The sequence below is a fragment of the Mus caroli genome, unplaced genomic scaffold, assembly GCF_978045245.1.
Source record: "Mus caroli unplaced genomic scaffold, Mus_caroli_1 scaffold_5, whole genome shotgun sequence".
NCBI lineage: Eukaryota > Metazoa > Chordata > Mammalia > Rodentia > Muridae > Mus > Mus caroli.
In genome coordinates, this window is record NW_028227260.1 from 112,289,316 (window position 1) to 112,310,989 (window position 21,674).

Consider the following 21,674-nt stretch of genomic DNA (forward strand, 5'->3'; position numbering starts at 1 on the left):
AGATTCCAGGAAGTGCATCTGACAAAAAAAAAAAAAAAATCTCCTGGGCATTGTCCGGTGAACCCTGTGTGGCAAATTCCCTGGAGACGAAAACTACTATTCTAGCACATTCCACAAACAGAAGGATCCTCCAAGATCTCAGAGGGTATCCTGAGAAAGATCAAATGCTTATCAAGCTAGTATTAAATACTAGCCCTCTTCTGGGCTCGATCACCCATATCTAACTATAAATCAAAATTGATCAATGGAGCCTCAGTTTGCCATCAGAAAATGTTTTAAATCTAAATTACAGGAAGGGAGGCTGCTCATCCACGTTCTAATAATCTATACAATAATGCAAAGACAAATTTAGCCATGCCTTTAATCCTAGCACTTAGAGGCAGAGTCAGGTGGATCTCTGTGTGTTTGAGCCAGCCGATCTACAGAGTAAGCTCCAGGTCAGCCACAGCTACATAGTGAGAACCTGTCTCAAGAAAAGAAAATGAGAAAGGTGAATTTAAACATCTATAAATCCTGTAAATTGCATTTAATCTATAGAAAATACCTTCACACATTGCATCTATATGTATTAATGGTCTATGTTGTACCCCATAAATACATACAATTATATTGACTAAAGAAAAAGGAGAAAGATGGGTGCAGTGGCAATAAGAAGGCAGAGGCAAGAAGATTGAGAGTTGGAGACTGGTTGCAGAACCTACCTATAGATAACAAAAGGCACAGATGGTCAAGTCTTCCATGTAAAACGATACAGTATTCACATATAACCTACACATATTTTCCCATATACTTTAAATCGCTCAAATTACTTATGATATTCAAAATCATGTGACTGCTATGTAGTCTTCATACAACAAAGTCTATAAATGCTTAATAAAGATGTCAATTTTGCAAATACTTTCAAGAAGACTGGTTGAATCCGAATCTATTTGTATTGCCCAAATGAAAAAGTATGTCCCAAGCAAAGTCACCACAAAGAAATTATTTCACTGTTTGTAGGCATGAAGAATGTTTACTGTCTTCACAGTTGCTCTGTGGCTATTTAAGAGACTCGGCATCTTTTAATTATTTACAACAGATTAACTGTCTACACTTTTCTTTTCTTAATCAAATCAGAAACAACAGGAGCCATTTCTTACATACTCAGGATCTGGGTACCAGATACAAGAGCCCCACCACCACCACCACCACAGTGACTCTGTAAATGTTTGTTGGAGAAAGGAATGGTCATATATTTTGCTTAATTGCGCACTGTCCTGGCAGAGGGGTGGAAGCAGAGAGGGGGGCAGAGGCAGAGAGAGAAGGGGGCAGGGAGAAACCTTTTTTTTCCTACTCTGTTCAACAGGAGCTGAAAGAAAAAAAAATGTCTTAAGAAAAAATAATTACAATATTCTCCCTTTTATCCCAAATCCAAACAACTGGATAGTTCAGTTAACTAAAAAAAAAAAAAAAAGTGCAGACAAAAGTTAAGGAAAGCAGCCAACGAGATAACGACTAAAGTTCAAGCAAGCAGGAACATTTGTTCAACTCCCACAAGGTTATAAAAGCCAATGTTGCTGGCACTAGGGGGTGGGAGTCAAAGGAGGGGTGAGGGAAGAGGAGAACCAGGAGGAAGAGATTAGGAAAACAGGGCAAAGCCTCAGGAGATTAGCTGCCGTGCCTTCAACAAATTATTTGTTTTTAATGGCTAAACGGGCTAGGGACATAGCCCTATGATAAAGGCGCCTGCTCCACACAGGAGGCACTGGGTTCCATCTCCAAGACTACAGCAAATGAATAAATAAATCTTCAAACTGAAGGTGCGAGGATGATGAGTTTCTCACGCAAAAGTTCAGTTGACAAGTTACTTTTTAAAAAGATAACAGAGTGAAATCTCTAAGATTTAAAACAATTACTTCATTGTACTGTTCTTTTCTGAAAGTTCTTCATCTTTCCCCCCCCCCATCTTACAACAGGTTCTCAAAAAGCCAAGTAAAAGACTCCCTTTGCTCCTTTTGTTTAAAGAGCAACTTAAGGCCCATTTTCCCACCAACATACTGCTCCTTTTCACCACCTTCAGCATTCTTATTCCTCAGACAAAAAACATCAGGCTAAAATTATATTGTGAAAATATGCTCTGTCTCACTGTTGTACTGGGGCAGAATACACACCACAGAAATGTAGAATAGTATACAACAGCATAAGCAAATACATTTTTCTTAATCCTGTAGACCCACTTATGTATTAAAATTTGCAATAAACAAAGTCAGTATCTTATTGAGGTGATCCATTAATTTACTATATATTAAATCATCTCCAAAGAACTCATATAAGAGGTATTTTACCAATCTGCACATTCAAATTTTCATCCCCCAATGTAGACTTGCTTTAAAAATGTTTTCCAAAAAGATTAAATACTGGAATGGAAGCCTAGAATTCTAGAAGCCATGTATGGTTACAGATTCTATACAGTAGTAGGAGTATGTGCACTTAGTCTGTAGTGCATTGTACAAACCTTGGCCTATCTAACAAATTCCCTGTTGCATAAAGATTCTATTTGCCCTTAAAAATGGTAAAGAAATGTTTTAAAAGAGTGAAGGTAGACTAGATTGGAACCTTATGTAACCAAAGCAGGGAAGCATTATATTCCTAGCACATTTAAGGCCCATTGCTTTTTAATGCATATTCTTCTTAAGCAAATATGGGCACGCATTTCCAAAGACAAAATTACCAACCCCAATCCTTTTCAAGTGTGAGGAATGGGGAGTAGCCTGTTCCTGGGGATGGGCAAGGATGAGAACTCCTTACCCAATTCCACGTGGCCCATAATTTAAACTTGTGCTACTCTGTAAACGTTCTCATTTCCAAGGAACATTATATTTATATTTAAACGGCCTTAATCAAGATAACAAAAATATTCCCAGTATTCTCTAAACTCGCAATACATTTGATAACATGGAGAATTACAAGCAATTACAAAATGATAGCTCCAATTAGGAAAACTGGATCTAGTCCAAATTCAAATCAAAAGAGGCTCAGATAGTCCCGATGGCATCATTTAAATGAAGAGAACAGAGGAGTTCCAGCAAAGACATGTGTTCCACTCTTGCTGCATTTCTACAACAGAACTCTTGCCCTTCAGGAAATCCAAAAACCAAATCTGCAAATCACATTCATACACTTTCTTGTCTCCTGTTCCCAATGTGCTACCCTAGTTGTGTGTGTATGTTTGTGTGTGTGTGGCGGGGAGTGTCGTTGTAATCAGAATGAACCAAAGAAACTTGAAAGGCCCAAATGCAGAAAATACACAGCACATTCACTGTTTCCCTTGGCCTTTCTCATTCAAACCTCTATCCTGTTGTGGACGACTAAGCAATGGGAACTTCAGAAGCAGAAACCTCTTCCCAGGAGCCCAGAACAGCATCTAGTGGGAATTTTAAGCTTTCTGAAATTGAAAGGTCACACCCAGCAGTCTACCTAACCCACTTTGCCAAGGCTCAACCAAGGCTCAACCTAAGTGCTAGAACCTTCCACTTGCCTCCATGCTGAAGCTGAAATCCAGTCCCCTCTCCCACCCCCATCCCCCATATCACTGCCATTCCCCCTCAGAGAGCAGAACCACGACCAGCCTTCTCCCTCCCTCACCATTCTCCTTGCACTCCAGTCCTCCCACTACCCACCCCCAGTATCCCCAAAGGGAGCACAGCAGTTCCCTCAACATCTCCAAGAACCAAGGCAGATTTCACCTTCCTCCCCTGCCCAACAGGCGCCATCCTTAATGTAAAAACCAATGAAGCCCCCCCCCCCCCATCGTCATCATCATCCCCTGCTCTTCTCAACTGCTGCTAGCTATCCTTAAAAAAAAAAAAAAAAAAAAAAAAACCAAAGGTGTCCCCACCTCGCCCAACCCCCACTGCCCGCCATCCTGGGTGAGAAAACCAAAAGCCCCCTCTTTTTACTCCCACCCTCCATCCTTGCAGAGGAAACACCCAAAGCCTCCCCCCTGCATCCCGGCCCCCAGGGGAGCGAAAGCCCTGGGGAGGAGGCTTAGGCACGCACCCTAAGGGACCTTGGAGTCCCAGGTTCCTCAGCCCCCAACGTGGGCGAGGCAGCGGAGGCCGGAGGCCGCAGGTACCCAAGCCCTGCAGGTCCGCGCAGCCCCGGAGTAGCGGCCACGGAGCACGAGCTGCGGCTCCCCAGGGACGCCGGAGGCGTGCGCAATACGCGCGCACACACACACACACACACACACACACACACACACACACACACACACGCGCGCGCGCGCGCGCGGAGGGAAAGCGGGCTTACTGTCTGGGGATGCTCACCCCCGCAGCTGTCTAGGCGGCACCGGCGGCCGCTACCAGCTCCGACACCAAAGCGCGGCGGCGACAGCGGCAGCAGAGGACTGAGCCCCCTCGGGCGGGCGGTGGATGTAGGGCGCGGGAGGGGCGCACGGGGAGGGGCGCAAGAGGGTGGGAGGGAGGAGGGAGCACGCGCGGGGGCGGGGGCGGGGGCGGGAGCGGGGGCGGGCGCAGCCCACTCGGGGCGGGGAGGGGCAGGGCGGAGCGCGCGTCCGCCTGGGCTCTGCCCGTGGCGCGAGGGGGCTGCGGTGCGGGGAGATCGCGCTCACGCGCGGGAGCCCAGTCGGGCAAGCGCGGGAAGGGGGCGCGGCTGCGTGGGCCCCGCCTCGGGAGAGGCCAAGCCGCCGGCTAGGCGCGCACAGTGCGCGCGAGAGGTGGCCGCGAGCCCGCGGTGGCGCGGCTTCCCGGAGCACCCCCTGCAAGCGTCCGAAGGGCACGCGGAGGGCGGGCCAGGGGCGCCCACCGCCCCCCTCCCTCACCGGCTCAGGCCTTCGCTGGCTGCTGGGGAGTCACGAGTCACTGCAGGCAGCCACGGCCAGAGCCCGGGAGGTGGGAGCAACAAAGAGAGACAGCCAAGGTGGCCTCTAGCCTCTCCAGGGGCCTCGCTGACCTGCACAGCCCAGTACAGCCAGTGATTGCAGATCTCTTGGTTCCCACCACACTGAAAGACCCACCGACGACCTCTCCCCTTAATAACAAGCTGGACAGAACGAAAAGAGCCTTTATTCAGAGGGCTTTCCATCATTCCTAAAGCTCTCACAGCAGAGCTTCACATAGTGACTGACTCCGTCGTTCTTTCCCTAGTTCAGTTCAGTGAGCCCTCAGCATGTGCCCAGTACTGTGCCAAACGCTGTAGATACAGCACAGTTGTGCACACACTCGGCTTTATTGGTGGAGGAAGACAGATTATGAGCAAGTGAGAAAATAAACACAGTGGGATAAACTGCAGGATAAAAGGGGGTATAAATAATGCGAGAAAGAAGGTAGCATTTAATCTAAGCCCTGCATGGTATGAAAGCAGTGGGTGTAAAGAACCAAAGGATAACTTTCCAGACAGAAGGAGCAGAGGCAAGGAAGCCAGGAGAATCCCACTATGTCAGTGGAGGGAACTAGAAGGACTTGGTTAGAAGAGGGTTGAAGGAATTGCAGGTGAACTAGAGAAACCTGCTTTTGTTGTTGTTCCTTTTAAAGAGGACCCGAAAAGGACCAGGAGGAAGGAGTAGGGTCAAGGAAAACTTTGAAAGGTGAGAATAGTCAGTACTTAGAATGTCTAGTGAGTCAGGAGAGAGGTTCATTAAAGGAATCCAAAGTCTTGATTTAAAAACATGAAGGCCAGATAGGAGAGGAGAGAATCAGCCCTTTATGTGGAAGCAGATGTTGTCGAGAGGCGGAGCAGCTGTGTATTTAAACCAAGCAAAAGGTCTAAACACTGCTGTTAGCGCCCCCCCCCCCAAGCTTCAAAATTCAAGTGATGGCCTCTTTTACCCGACCCAATAGCTACTTGCAAAATTCCTTTCCTCTATCTTGCTACCCAGAGCCTAGGTCTCTTTTCTCTTTCTGAGCCCTTAGGCTCACTGAGGTCTGGTATTTCTGGATTTGCAAAAAAATCTCTCCACACATTTCTTAGGAAAGGAGGCTGATCCGCCCCAGGCCATCATGGGAAGGCCTGGAACAATTAGCACCACTTCAAGTAGCTCCCCTGCATACCAGCCCTGGGCTCAACCAGAAAGAAACAGCCAAGAGCACTCAGTGGGAAAGCTCTGGGTGGCTCTGGACAGAGAGCCAGTTACTGGAGATTTTCAGATCAAAGCCTGGGCTCTGGCAGGCCTAACAAGGTCGGCTCCACCACCTGTTTCTGCTCAGACAATTCAAGTCCCAAGTGATAGTAAAAAGTGGAGAAAGGAAGATGATTTATTCTATGAGCCACATTGATAAGAACAAATAAAGGTCTAGTGACTCCCAAATCCATGTAACATGAGGATTAGGATTGAATAAAGAGCCAGAAATATGTGTAGTTGAGCAGTGTTGGCCAAGTTGGGTATGATCTGGAAACTGACACGCCACTAGACTCCAGTCTGTCCCACAAGGAAATCCTGACTGTAGTAGTCAATACTGTGTGAAATCTCTCCTTGGGAAGCAGGTTCTTCCGTCAACCTTTCTCTTTACCCAGCAGGAGATTCCTGGGACCTTTGTGATTATTTCACAATCAACTAGCCAAAGGGAAGGGCACAAGTATCTTTAGAATCTGACAGGAAATTACAGACCCTCTCTTAAGGAACCTTCCATTGCCCAATTGGTAGAAAGTGTCCCTTTCTTTCATTTCACCTCTTTAACCTTCTTTCTTTCCTCCTTCAACCCCCACCAACTCTGTTCCACATCTTCCTGCCTGTCTTTCTTGCTTCCTGTCTTACCTCCCAGGAAGTCTTGGGCACCTGATGTGAGCTGTGCCCCACCTCTCCCATCACCCTAGCTAAAGCTGCACAAGCAAGGTCAGCCCTGCTCTCCCTCTAGCTGGTCACTTTCTTGCATTGGAATTCAACTTCTGGAGGTCACAGAAAACACACTGTTTCATTTAAAACATATAGAACTGTGGTGGTATTGCTGAATAAGTAGAAGGGAAGGAGTTGTTCAAGTGGTGAGTTTGTTTTAGAACATTTTTGTAATCATCTAATGTGAAGATTCACACACAGAGACACACACTCACACACACACAAAAGGATAAATTCAGATAGTCTAATCTCAGATCTGAGTATGCTTGCATTTTTTGGTTGAGGAATATAATAGACATGAGGAAAGGAATATTATTTGAGCAAGAAGTTAAATACATGTAGGTAGTATAAGAAAAGGTATATTTTCTTTTGCTGAGGTCATTATACAATGTTCACACTCTAAATTCCTAACTACAGTCCTAAGCCTATCTCCCCAAAGGTGCTCACCTGAAGGTCAGCTCCAGTCACTAAAAGAAGTCTCTAAATCAAGAATCAGGATGGTGGGTAGACTCTACAGCCACAGGACAGATCAAGGTGGTGTCTCTCCAGATGTGCAGAGTAGAGCCTTGCTCTTGGTCTCTGCCTATATACTGTCCAGTGGGCGTCATGGGGGGGGGTGGAGAAGGCTAGGAGTACGTCTGGTTATCTTGAGTGAGTGATGTCATTGAGTTCTGGTTATCAGGAGTAGCCTTGGATGTAGTGGGGATCCTGACTAAGCTAATTTTACATGTCTAAAAGGCATTCCTTACTATGCCCATTACAGATATTCAATTTCAATAGAACGTTGAGTCCTCTTAGAAGGAAATATGGAGCATTTAATACACAAAACAATCAATCCTTTGCCTTCTTTTCAAAAAGTATTGTTAGAGAGAGGGCTAAAAAGATAGCCCAGTGTTAGCATGATCCCACCTAGCATGAGCCCTGCATTGTGAGGAAGAGAGAAAGAGGGAGAGAGAAAGAAAGTAACAAGAATTAGCACAGTTTATATTCATCATCTGATGTAGTTTCATATTAGATATTATGTTCCCCACCTTACAGAGGAGAAGACTGAGGCAAAGAAACTGTAGAGTCAGGATTTAAAAATAAAACAAGGAGCTTTCAAGCCCACAATCCCAACCAATAAACTGTAACTCCAAAACAACAAAAGAAGAGTGTTCATCACTTTTACCACCGCAATTCTATTTGGTTACTTATTTCAGGTTGGTGATTTGTTTTCTTAAAGTGCCCATGCATCCAGATCCCCTTCCACGAGAGACCTTCAGACCTAAAACACTTGGTCCATTTGAGGTTCATCAAGCCTCATGATAATGATGGAGGGCAGCATGAGCTCAGTGAGTGCATCTACCTACCACTGTGGCCAACCACCCTTTCAGCTCAGAGCCTGTGCGGAGGGAGCTGCATCTACCTGGATGGAGACTGCACATTTCCCTCACCATGTTTTAGTCGCTGAAGTTCATCCTGCCTAAAGCCATTTGTGTGAAATCTTCGCCACCTCTACATTTCAGGAGTAGCTCAGCCTCTGGAGATTTAGAGTTGAACTACTCTGTGTCGATCTCCATCCCAACCAATTTCTCTTCTGTTCCCTGTCTCTGAGGTTGCTATGTCAGTGTTCAAAGTAAGAAAAAAAAATCCATTTCTTTTGATTCCCCATCCAATAAATTCCAAAGTCTGGTTAAATTCTCCTTCTGAACTAGTAAAGCCTCCCTTCCTCTTCCAAGCTGCCCCTGAGAATCCCACACAGAATCCATTGATCCCATAGCACATGGATCATGCCATTTAGCATAACAGATAATGCTGACGTACCAAGTAAGTTCATGTGTCTATTTCTACCATGAAAGGAGAGGCACTGTAACATGTCCTTCCCACTTATATCTCCCTCCAGTTTCTTGGAACCTGGAAGTTCTCTTAAAGGTATTTCTTGGAGGCAATAAAAAGAGAGAAACTAGTACAATAAACTGCCATGCATCAAACACTTTCTTTAACATATGATTTGTTTCTTTTGTTTAGTCTCCCTCTACCTATTCCCTCCAAACTGTACATACACACTGGACTATTTAAAATGAAATGAAAAATATTATTCCATAAAAAATAGTCCAGTACACATTGGTAAAAGATAAAGACTCCTCATACAATATTATTACATGTAAGAGAAATTAACTAAAAAAAAAATTCCCTTGCCATCAGCAAATAGTTAGGTTTCAGAATTCCCTAGATGTCTCACAAATGTTTTTTATACAGTTTATTTCTTCCAAAACAGGATATTTTAAAAGGCCCATTTAATTACACTTATTACTCCATTTTAAGCTAATGTTTCTTTGATGAGTAAATGGATAGGTATGTGAACAAATACATTCTCATTAGCATCATCTCTCCTTTCTTCAGCAGTCTAAATTTTACCCATTTTACAAAGAACCTGCTGAAATTCTTCTGTGACAACGCAATCCAAAGTATTCTCTCCCATTCTCCACAGATGACAACGGAAGTTGTCATCAAGACCTCTTGCCCCTATTGCGCTAATCTTATGTCACATTGTAAAGACAGTTTATCTCCCCTATAAAGTCTCCAGCTCCTAAAAGGAAAGTGATGAATTTTACTCATCGGTGTACAGCGCTTGACCCCAAGAACAAGGCCTTGCTAATCTAGAACAACCGCATAAGGTATTTCTAAACTAAGAAGAATAATCAAATTTATCATCCATAGATAGAATAGTAGAGCAATGTTTGCAGACATGGACTCAGGTGTGAGTGTGGCCTTCTGTTGGTTTTGAGGTCCAGGGAAGTATATAAACTCATGTGTCTATAAACATTTTTGATGGTGTGCTTCCTACAATAAATTCGGCAGCCTGAATATTCTCCCCTATATACTATATATCGATATATAGAAATCTTCCATTCTCAAATATCAACAAACAATAATTTATTTTTATTGTAAATATTTATATTCTATAGTAATGTTGTTACATCATGTTATTGTGGCTATCCAGTTAAATCTAAATGCTATCACTACTTACTAAACACTATATGCCAAGTATATATACTAAATACTATACTCAGCATCAGGCACATAAATATAGGCCATCAACTTCTTTTACAATTGAGTATTTTACAGTGTTCTCTGTATTGCCTCCTTAAATTCATATCTCCATTCTCTTCTACAACAGAGGTTTGACCTAATCTAACTCATGCTTTGCATGTTAACTCTGATTTGATTATTTAGCACAGACTTTTTTTAGTAGGGAGACTGTATTCATGCTTTTTCTCACTAGCATAAATTATTCAGTCAAGTTTCCTATATTAGGAGAAATCCCAGCAGTCAGCACACCTTTGGGTGCAGTGGAGACTTGCCCTGGGAAAACCACTTTCAGGTTCATGCTATCCTCCCCTCCTCTGCCAGACATGTATGTCCTCTATCTATCTATCTATCTATCTATCTATCTATCTATCTATCTATTTATTTATTTATTTATTTTGGGCAGCTTAGGTGGGCTTCTAGCTCACTATGTAGCTGAGGATAATCTTGCACTTCTAATCACTCTGCCTTCATTTCCCAAGGCTGAGAAAATAGGTATCTGGCATTATATCTGGTTTATTGCTATATTTCTTTGCAAAAATGTACATATATTAAAATTAAACTTTTATTTTAGCATTAGGCTAGATATTAGGATATATATATATATATACACACACACACATATATATATATATATATATATATATATATATCCTAATATCTGTGTTACTAGAGATTTTAGGGACAAATCCTGGAGTTTGTCATTCCCAACAAGTTACGGTCAAACCCATCTTCCCATATAAAAGTACAAGGAACAAGTAATACTAAAGGCCGAAAAGGGAGATTGAATCGATGTAGCCACTAAGAAAGAGATCTGGCTACCCAGTGTTTGTCTTTGAGATTGTGATTTAAATAAAAGGCGAGCAATGTGTATAACTAAGCAACCCTGGCCAATGTGTACTCCCTTCCATCACTGACTCCATATTTTCTAGGCTCCAGTCTGTCCTTTACGGAGGTGTGATAAGTTGTTAGAACTATGTGAGATCTCATCCTGTGAGGCAAGTTTCTCTCTGGCTGGTACCAGGCTTCAGCATCTCCCTCCTCCCAACAGAAGAGAAATTTCATTTTTGATTAAACCTTCTTTGGACAATTTGTGAGCACAAATTTTATGCTATTATAAAATTTATTCCTAAGTAATTTATTCTAATACAAATGAAATTATTTTCTTAATTTCAGTATTGAATTGGTGATACAGTGCAGAATTACAAATGATTTTTATATATTGATCTTGTACCTGACAACCTATCAAGTTCCCTTATTCCTGAGAAACGTATAAATATTTTTGGGATAGTTTTATATTATTTTTCTTTTAAATTTATTTTAAACTTCATTGTGAAAAACGTCGCAAAAAATTGTTTACCAAAATTAAGCAGGCCCAACTCAATGAACAAAATTCATAGAAAACCATAAAAGCTAGGTATAACCCAATACATAGCTGGGTGCATCATTTTGTTGAGAATCAAGTTTCTTTGGTGATTTTTCTGTCCATTACCACGTTCATGAAGGTAGGTTTTTGATGGCCTCAGTTCTGGCCTTTCAGTTTACCAATAGCTCAGGTCATACATGGCTTTCCCTGACAAGATTTAGCAGTTCTAGCATCCATACCATATGGCACAAAATAGATGGGGATCTAACAACAACAAAAGTGTAAGCCTGAAATTCTGGCCCAATCCCAGTCCGGATGTACATGTGTATGCGTGTGGAAGAGTAGGAAGCCTGATGCTCGACCCTGGCGTCTCACGTGGGGGGGGGGGAGGCTCCCACGGAGACTTTTAAATATATGTCAAAAGACTTCATGGATCACTGCAGCAGTACTGAGAGAGTCCAGCATGTGCCTACTTCACCATGGTTTCACCATGAAACCATTGGTTTATTTCCTCAGCATTTTGTTGTTGTTGTTGTTGTGCTGATTGGGTAGACAAGGACTGTACCACATAATCAGCCAATACTTATTGGGGGCACTCTTTGCACCAATCCAGATTCTTGAAATACTAAAATCTTAAAATACATGATCACACCTGATCAAAGCACAAGCCTCCTTGCATGCTCTATTTTAAAATGTGAAATTTGTCTCCATAACATAGAGAAACATCTCCAGTCTGGTCAGGATGGCTAGATTCAAAGAGATCTGCATGCACACCATCTCCTCCTTTCTGCTCCCTAGATTCACCTGCTTGTTCGCTCTCAAAATAAAAGACCCTCAAGGAGATCAAAGCTCACCCTGGAAAGAAACCTTTTCTTTTCATTTTTCTCATCTTTCCCTTCAATTACACTGATGATGTCATTAAATGCTGAAATCACGTCTAGGAAAAAATATCCCTGCCACCTACTCAATATTCAGTATTATTCCCTAGGACCTGGAGCCTTGGGCTTTTTTTTTTTTAATGGTAAGTTATTTTAAAGAATTCAGTCATGATGATGAATTCTCGCTTCTGGGCAGACCTCTTATGCTGCCATCGTCTTGGCATTTCTTCTCTGATGAATGTGTACTTAGGCTGTGCGTGACATTTTTTCTGATGATTGTGTTTCACATCTTTTATTCGGCTCTAGAAATGCTAAAATTAGATGCATTTTTCAGTCTCTTGTTCAATGGGGGAGACAAAAGGCTTCCTCTGCTCTTTGCTATTTAACAGGCTGATGTGCTGACTAATTCTGCAGCAGCTTTCTCCATTAGTTCGGTTGCTAAATATAGCTGTTGACATGGTGTCTGATAAAAGCTAGTTAATTAAACAGCATTTTCATCCATTAATATTTCCATTGTTGACTGTTTAAACACAAACAGTATCGCTACAGTAAAAGCAAGTCAAAACAAGGGCATTCACATATTGGAATATGTTAGTGTCATTTTCAGCCATTTTCCCTGTTATTTCAGAAATGAAAGCTGCTGAGAAATGCCACAGACAGCACAGGCTGAGGTTACCTTTATGGAATTATGGGACCTGAGGGAGGCCAGAGAGACCAACTAAGGTGGCATCAACTAGGGCTTTAGTGGTTTGTTTTTTGTGGGGTTAAATCTTGTGTTATGTCCACATAGCTGCATGCAGACCTCTGCCCTACATGTTTATGCTACAGCTATGCCTAGATCTGCTCAGCCTAGGTGAGCTGTCAGAGGTGGCTGAATGTTGACAGGCTTTGATTCTCAAGCTGCAGAGAACTTATGGCTCAGTGCATTTGAACAACAATGAATGAAAATTAATTCTTGACTTGTTTTCTGGGGTGGAGAGATTTAGGAGTATGAATCATTGCTGGTTAAGATTCAGCCTATATTTGGGAATGGCTCAAGAAGTACTTCTATGTGAAACTATGACATGAAATGACTATCAGTGGAAGAAGTCCATTTTTTCCCTGTTGTTGTCTCCCCATAAAACTCAGCCCATAGGGTGTACTGTTAATTGCTATGAATGCATTAAAAATATAAACTACTTTATTTCTGTGGCTTTCAAAAGACAAATCAAGAATGAAGATACAAGCAATATTCTTTGTTAGTGCACCTGACATTGTTTAAAATTCTAGAGGTAAATGGTCTGTCTCATTTACTCCTTAGGAACTTCATGAAGCATGTAGTCTGTTTCTTAGCCTGTTTTATTTGAAGAAGTTCACTGGAGTCAAACTTTGGAAGAGACCACAGAGTAATCAAAAGGGCTTGCTGCTATTTAGGCCCAGTTTTACTCCACTGTACCTGAATGGGTACAGTTGGAGGGTACTCTTTAGTCATAGACAGACATGATCCCCTTTTCTCTGCCACTTTTGAAATGTCAGTGTGATTGGTGATGTGGCCCATATTGAGCATTTTCCCCTCTGTTGGGGCGTTTCTGTATCCACTGATGTACTATTCCAAAGGTGTGAGCAGGTTCTCAAACCTAACACTCACTCATGCATCCCTGTGTATACTCACCCCCAACTACCTGTCACCCAGTCCTTTGGGAGTCACACAAAAATCTTCCCTGTGACCAAAAAATTGGTGTCCCATCTGATCCCTACCATCTGGTCTACTCTTAGGAAGTGGCACTAGTGACACTGATGCCATCATTTGCTCTTCTTAATTTTTGTAGGGTGTCACATGACCACACGGGTACATATAGACTGAAGAAGTTCCTCTGTTGTGCAGAAACCCAACTCTTACAAATGGAACTTTCCTGAACTCTGCCGTCCTTGGTCCTTCCGGTGACAACCTGTCTCCAAAGGATTGTCCAGGGTCTGTAAACTTGAGTAGTACAGATTGACACAGCATTGCATGCCTGGGAACATTGTGAAAGACTTGGGAAGTATAAGCCATAAGCTACATAATAGAATCCCAGGACTCCACTGGCTTCTAAAGCAGAATAAAGCCATAGGCTCTAGCCTACAGGCCTCATAAGGGTCCCTGCTGGCTCCTTTCTCTGATTTCACCTCCTACCCTCTCCCAGGCCCTCCACGCTTTCCATTTCCAAGCTTTATTTATTTATTTATTTATTTATTTATGTATTTATTCACTTTACATCTCATCATAGCCCCTCCCCCCCTTGCTGCCCTTCTCCCAGTTCCACCCTTATAAATCCCACCTCCCATTACTCCCTCCCCTTCTCCTCAGAGAAGGGGAATCCCTTCTTGGGTACCACCTGCCCTAGGGCATCCAGTTCCAGCAAGACTAAGTATATCCTCTCCCACTGAGGTCCAACTAGGCAGTCCAGGTAGGGAAGGAGATCCAATGGCAGGCAACAGAGTCAGAGACAGCCCCTGCTCCAATTGTTAGGGGACCCACATGAAGACTAAGCTTCTCAAGGGCTCCAAATGTGTGGGAGACCTAGGTCCAGGCCCTGCATGTTCTTTGATTGGTGGTTCAGTCTCTGTGAGTCCCCTAGACTCAGATTACTCTGTAAGTCTTCTTGTGGTGTCCTTGACCCCTCTGTTTTGCTCAGTGCTATCCCTTACTCCTCCACAGCACTCTCCAAGCTCTACCTGATGTTTGGCTGTGGGTCTCTGCATCTGTTTCCATCTGCTACTGGATGAAGCCTCTCAAGAGACAGTTATGCTAGGCTCCTGTCTGCAAGCAGAGCAGACTATCATTAAAAGTGTCAGGGGTTGGCTCTCTCCCATGGGGTGGGTCTCAAGTTGGGCCAGTCATTGGTTGGCCATTTCCTCTATTTTTTTTTTTTTTTTTTTTTTTGGTTTTTCCAGACAGAGTTTCTCTGTATAGCCCTGGCTGTCCTGGAACTCACTCTGTAGACCAGGCTGGCCTCAAACTCAGAAATCTGCCTGCCTCTGCCTCCCGAGTGCTGGGATTAAAGGCATGAACCACCACCTCCCAGCTTCTGTTCCACTTTTATCACTGCACATCTTGTAGGCAGGATAAATTTTGGGTTGAAGGTTTTGTGGGTGGGTTGATGTCCTTCTCCTGCCTTGTATGAGAGGTGGCCACTTCAGTCTCCATATTTCCCTATTGGTAGGAGTCTCAGCTAGGGTCATCCCCATAGACTCTCCAGAGTGTCCCCTGTCCCAGGTCTCCAGCTAGTCCCAGAGATGCCTTCCCCCACAGATTTCCATTCTCACTCCCAACCCTCTCCAGCCCCTCCCCTCCCCACACCTGATCTCCATCCCCATTTTGTCCCCCTCCTAAACCCCTCTCCCACTCAGTTCCCTCTCTCCATCCACCTCGGAGGACTATTTTATTCTCTTTCTGTGTAAGATTCACACATCCCCCCTTGGGTCCTTTTACTTAGTTTATTTGAGTCTGGATTGTAGCATGCAAACTTTTGCCTTTATTTTCCTAGCTACCGAGTCAATTATCCCCCTCCCACACCCTGATACCCTCATGTGGTTCCTAAATTGTCATTGCCCTATCAAAACAATACTCCCAAAGCTAGGTTATGTTTACAGCAGCCAAATTTTGCATCTTAATTCTGATTTCAACTTTCAGAACCAATCTGTCTGTCATCTTCTCATCTCTCCTACCACTATGTTGCCTTGTGAGAGGTTTTGGTCTCCTTGGATTGTTGTACTACCCTAAGAACCTAGAATAGCACTTTGCTATTGAGCTAATAAGTGCTCCCGCATGTATTTCTCTTGCTGTAGTGGTTGTAGTGCCTCATATGGGACGCAGTGTCTCCTGCCAGCTCTACCACCTAACTGTAGCCATAGCCCCATTGCATAAATATTTATTGACTAAATAGAAGATTAGTTACTATTCTGCTTGTAGCCTGGATAAACAAGTAAATCACGGGTATTTGAAAGAAGAGGAGAGCTATGAAAGAAAGAAAAATTTTATGAACCAGATTTAAGCTGGGAATTTAGGTTAAAATAATGTCTTATTGTGTATAGACGTGGCCAATCTTCATTACCTGTGGCTTCTTCAGAACCTCTGTCAATGAATTATGTTTTGAAAAAACAACAAAAAACAAAAAAACAAAACCCTAAATGTATCCAGAAGAATGGCATCCAAGCAAGAAAATCCTTTGAAAATGTAGAATAATTAACCAGCCCTTCCTTAACTGTATCTGTTATATAAATAACATTCTTGGTGTCAGAGTTCAAACAAGTATTGAGAAATTGATAAGTAATTAGCGATTGACAAACTCTGAGCAGTAATGATATCTGCAAACATCAGAAGGGGATTAATGAATCAGCTCTGGAGGAGTCAGAGTCTCAAAGGCCTCCGGGGGCCATCATTTCAGGCTCCTGAATACAATGAGACAGAGGAGGACCTCAGCAAACTAGAGCCTGGGACAGGCTGAAATGAGTGAAGGCTAGAGATAGTAAGAAAAATCACAATTCCCAAGTTTTTATGTGAAACTATTTGATTTTTTTTTAAATGTTGGCAACTAATTTCGCTATTTTTAAAAACACCAGAATGGCCAAATGAAACATGTCTGCAGGCTGAACTTGGCTTCCAGACCCCTGCCCTGGCTTCTCAGATGCCTCCAGTCTGACAAGTTTCTTATTTTAAGCTGGCACACAATGTGGGTAAACATTTTTAAACTTCTGAGGACCATAGAAACTTCTCTAAATCAAAAGAAAATATTGTTTCAAGTAAAACGAACTTGTATTTACCACACACTTGAATTTTGACCAGTATACAGATGTTTTAATAAAATTGTTTATCCTTTATTTAAGCATAAAACAAGGGGAGCTGGAAATTGAAAGAGAAGAATGCTAGCTGGGACATTTTAAGGCCAAGATGAAGAAAAACGCAGGAGCAACCTCCCTAGTTGAGAGGTTGATGTGAGTTCCTATCTACTCCTGAAACCCAAATTCACTCAGATCAGTAACGGCAGAGTCCTGATCTTGGCCCTTGAGAACATTTTCATCTCGTTGGATTCAATTTTTCAGCCCATTAAAAAGAGGGAGAGGTTAATACCAGCACCCAGGAATTTTCCATGTCCTTAAAAAAAAAGGATTTGAATTCCAGCAAAACCCACTAACCCAAGGAGCATATTAAATATCTAAAGTACTTCTAAAGTACTAGCAGACAAGTTCCAGGGGCAATCAACGGTTTACACTCACTTCTCGCTAATAGCATGGGGCTGGTTTGGCATTTTTATGATAATGTTAAATCCATTAGTGAACTCAATTGTTTCCACATTACCAAAACATACTAATGGGATAATTTCATTTTTTTAAGCTTTATTACTGTGTGGAGCATTGGAATCTCTGAAAACAATAACCCAAAAAGAGTAATAACTTTTGATTGTAAACTCAGAGGTTGATCACAGTGTTTTCTTTAAAAAAAATGTACTCTCATTGCAAATGTCACAGTAACAATACAAGAATCACATAAAATAATGAAATTATTATCCTTTTGGAGTATCTGAGGAATAGATTTAAACAGGAAAGATATAATGCTTATATTCTAAAAGTACACTATATAGCCAGATTGTGGTATGCTTTTAATCCCAACACTTGGGGGGTAGAGAGAGGCAGATCTCAATGAGTTCAAGACCAGTCTGGTCTAGAAAGTAAGAGTCAGGACTCCAGAGCCAGCCAGAGAAACCCCATACTGAAAAACCAAAAACCAAACCAAACCAAAACAAAACAAAAACAACAAAAAGGCCATTTTATACAGAGGTTAAAGACCTAAACCAATGCAAAAGACATCTGAGTTCAAAGAGCAAATTTTTTCACTATTGTAATGATGGAAACAACTTCTGAGCTGACCTACAATTCAACACAACTGCGAGGAAGATTTCAATAACCTTCTTCTGTGGGCATGCAAAGCAAATTCGCAAACATAGACAGACTTGCAAAGGCTGTGTGAGGTACCAAGAGCAGCTGTATTCATGAAGAGAGTAGAATGATAGTTGTCAGGGGATGGAGGAGAAAAATCTATTTATTGACTACACTGTCAGTTCGGCATAATGAAAGGGGTCCTAAAGATGAGTTTTGATTGCTGCACAGTTATATGAATATGCTACTAAAAGATACCTTTACAATGGTTAGAATTAGTTTAGTTTCTGTATATTTTGCTCTAGAAATAGTTTTGATTAGCAAAGGAACTAAATAGATTATTACTCCAAAGAAAATAAACAAAAGGCCAATAAGCACATGAGATGTTTAACATCCCTAGTCAATAAGGAAACATATATTAGAAACAGGACACTGTTCCATACCCACTAAGATAGTACAAAAGACAAGCAATGAAAGTTGGGGAGAATGTAGAAATTGGAACTTGTGTGTTGTATTAACGGAACTACAAGATGCTACAGCTGCTGTAGAAAACTGTTTGGTAGGCCCTCAAAGAATTGACCATGGGACAGATGTGGTGGCTGATTCCTGTAACTTCAGCTATCTAGTGAAGCCCTGTCTGAAAACAAAATGTTACCTATGGAGTTACTATATGAAGAATCAATTCTATGTTTACCTTCATAGATGTCAAGAAAAGTGAAAAAATAAGCTAGGTGGAGGTGGTGCACGCCTTTAATTTAAACTTGGGAGGCAAAAGCAAGTAGATTTCTGGATTCTAGGCAAATTTGGTGTACACAATGAGTTCCAGAACATTCAGAGCCATACAAGAAAACCTGAGAGACAGAGAGAGAGACAGAGAGACAGAGAGACAGAGAGACAGAGAGACAGAGAGACAGAGAGACAGAGAGACAGAGAGACAGAGAGAGAGAGAGAGAGAGAGAGAGAGAGAGAGAGAGAGAGAGGGAGAGGGAGAGGGAGAGGAAGGAAGGAAGGAAGAAAGAAAGGTGAGAATATGTCTGATAAAGTACTGTTGAGAGCAACATTGTTCATTATAGTTCCCAAGTGAAAACATGGTGCCTTTTAACTGATGAATACATACAGTGTAGAATATTCATATGATTGGAGCAGTGTTTATTAGCACTGTGTATTGTGGTGCACACTTATAGTCCTAAAACTAGAAAGATAGAAGCAGGAGGATAAAGAGTGTGCAGCCATTCTCAACTGCATAGCAAGTTCAAGGGTAGCCTAGGTCACATGAGACCCTATCTCAAAAAAAATTAATTAAAAGCAAGTGACAAGAAGGCTGGAAAGATACATGGACAGCTGTGTATCTATTTATAGATTTTTTCTTTTAAATTTTTATTATGCTTTATTTCTTAATTGTGTGTGCATGTGGGTATAACCATGTAACAAGGCATATGTTGAGGCAAAAGGGCAACTTACAGGAGTCAGCTCTCTCCTTCCTCTACCTAAGTCCAGAAATCAAGTGGAAGATGTCAGGCTGGTGGCAGGTGCCTTTATCCACCTTTACATCATCTGTCTTAATTTAAAATTTTACTCAGGATAAATGATATGATGGTTATTCTATTAGTAGAGGGTGGGGAAGAAGAAAAATATGAAGACAAATATTGTGGGAACAACAACCTTTGGTTTTTTCCCTCTTCCCTTCTTCCTCTTCTCCGGCCCTACTCACTCTGGCCCTGGTCGCTCCGGGCCCAAACAAACCTTTTTTTTTCCCCCACCACCACTGAAAAGAACAACAACAAAAACACATTCTGGGATGTGGCTAGTGTGGATGGAAGTGTGGAGCCTCCGAATTGCATCCTTGCCTTCACTTCAGGACTGAAAGACCTTCCAAAGTCACAGGTGCCTAGCAGTCATAAATTCATTCCGGCAAACTGTAATGTCAATGTGAGTGGTGCATCTGTACCTTATCCCACCATTAGAAAGAAGATTTAAGAATGGGTCCCTCCTTCAACACTGTACAAGTAAACATAGTGATGACCTGTGTCCATAAATCAAGGACTTTGCATGCAATTTTACTGCTGACCATGAACTTCATTAAAATTATTTGACCAATCAAGAAATAAAATTTAAAAGGGAATGACATAGTGATACATATTGCCACATGGATAGAATATCTTTCCCATTATACTAAGCAAAAGAAATTAATAAAGATCATATACATTTAAAATGGAATACATTTTAAATGCGATAATTGTATGGTATATAAATATATCGAGGAAGCTGTTCAAATGTGGTGGGCTTCTTTCACACTTTAAGAAATTGAAGCTTTCTTTTCCAGACATTGAAAAACCACATACATGTTGTCCACTGAGCACAGTGGTAGTACAGTTGTCCTCTGACTTCCATTTGTAAACCATGGCATATGCGTGCATACACAACACACACAATAAATAAAAAGTTTAAATGTGAGGGAGGGCTGGCAAAATGGATCAGCAAGCAAAGCACTTAGCACACAAGCCTGATGAATCACCAACACGGCAAGGTAGCAGGAGAGAATCAGCACCAGAGAGCTGTATCTTCTGACCTCCACACACATCATGCACTCACAGGATAAATAAAAATAATTAACTATTTTAAAACATCAGGGAAAATAATTTTCAACCTAGAATTCCATTTTAGCTATAAAACTAATCAAATGAGGCTAGACATCAATTCAGAAATGAAAGAGAATCAGTGAGTTTTAAAATCTTTATTACTAAGCCAACCTACTTATATGGAATATAAAAACAAAAAGAAAAATCATTTTCCCAATGAGATGAATCTGACTCTCCAAACAGTAGTGACAGCCTCTGCTTAGTAAGCTAAGATGCTAGTGGACTTGCTACAGTAGAAATCTTTGTATCATCCTACAAGCAGTGTCTAATAATCTAATTGTTCTTCTTAGAGTTATACACGATATCATTATAAATTTACATCAAAATGTACTGGAAGATCTGACAGTTTTGGTTTTGTCGTTTGAGTAGGAATTTCTTAATTCTTGGGAGAAGATGTGGCGAGGAATGTTAGGCATGCAAGCAAAGATGATGAAGAGGAAGGACTGCTCAGGTGCCTTCTTACAGGCCACTGGAGGACATGTGCTATAAAACAAGGACTAACACAAGAAGGACGACATGTGACTTAAGAAACTGGATCCCATCTGAGTAGTATAGGGAGGAAGGCTCAGCAGGGCCATTGCACAAAGGGCTTGGAGAACAGGAAGGCAAGATTGCCACAAAAAGCTGGCAGACTCTAGAAAGGTGGTGTTTGAGAAAGAAAGGGGGGTTGGTATAATATCTAATAGTGCAGAGAAGTTATGAAGGATTTCAGATGTGTGGATGAGAGATAAGGGAAAATAAAATAAAATGAAAAGATGATTAGTGAATGTGGAACAATACATTATAAGCCAAGAAAAATAATCATTGTATGGCTGTGTTCTATGATGAATGATATTCACATAGTTGTAACAGTACAAATGTTTGTAGTCTTTCAAAACACAGTGAAAAGGCAATGCAACTAGCCAGAATAAGATTCACAGATTTTCATCTGGCTAATGCTTTTCTAACATAACAAGAAACTGATAGGTGATATCTGAAATGGATCAGTGTAGAAA

At 41.8% G+C, this 21,674-nt stretch overlaps 1 protein-coding gene across 3 annotated transcripts in view; it reads right to left on the reverse strand.

Annotated features, from left to right (window-relative positions):
- Fhl1 (four and a half LIM domains 1) overlaps positions 1 to 4,400 on the reverse strand; it is a 60,474-nt gene extending 56,074 nt beyond the window's left edge. The window contains exon 1 of one of the 3 annotated variants that reach the window (XM_021152964.3): positions 4,308 to 4,400. The gene's annotated coding sequence lies outside the window, so the exon portion shown is untranslated. Of the gene's footprint in view, positions 1 to 4,038; positions 4,180 to 4,290 lie in introns of those variants that run through there. The other 2 variants (XM_029473370.2, XM_085838170.1) reach the window with 2 other exon arrangements.
- Between the last annotated feature and the right edge of the window lie 17,274 nt (positions 4,401 to 21,674).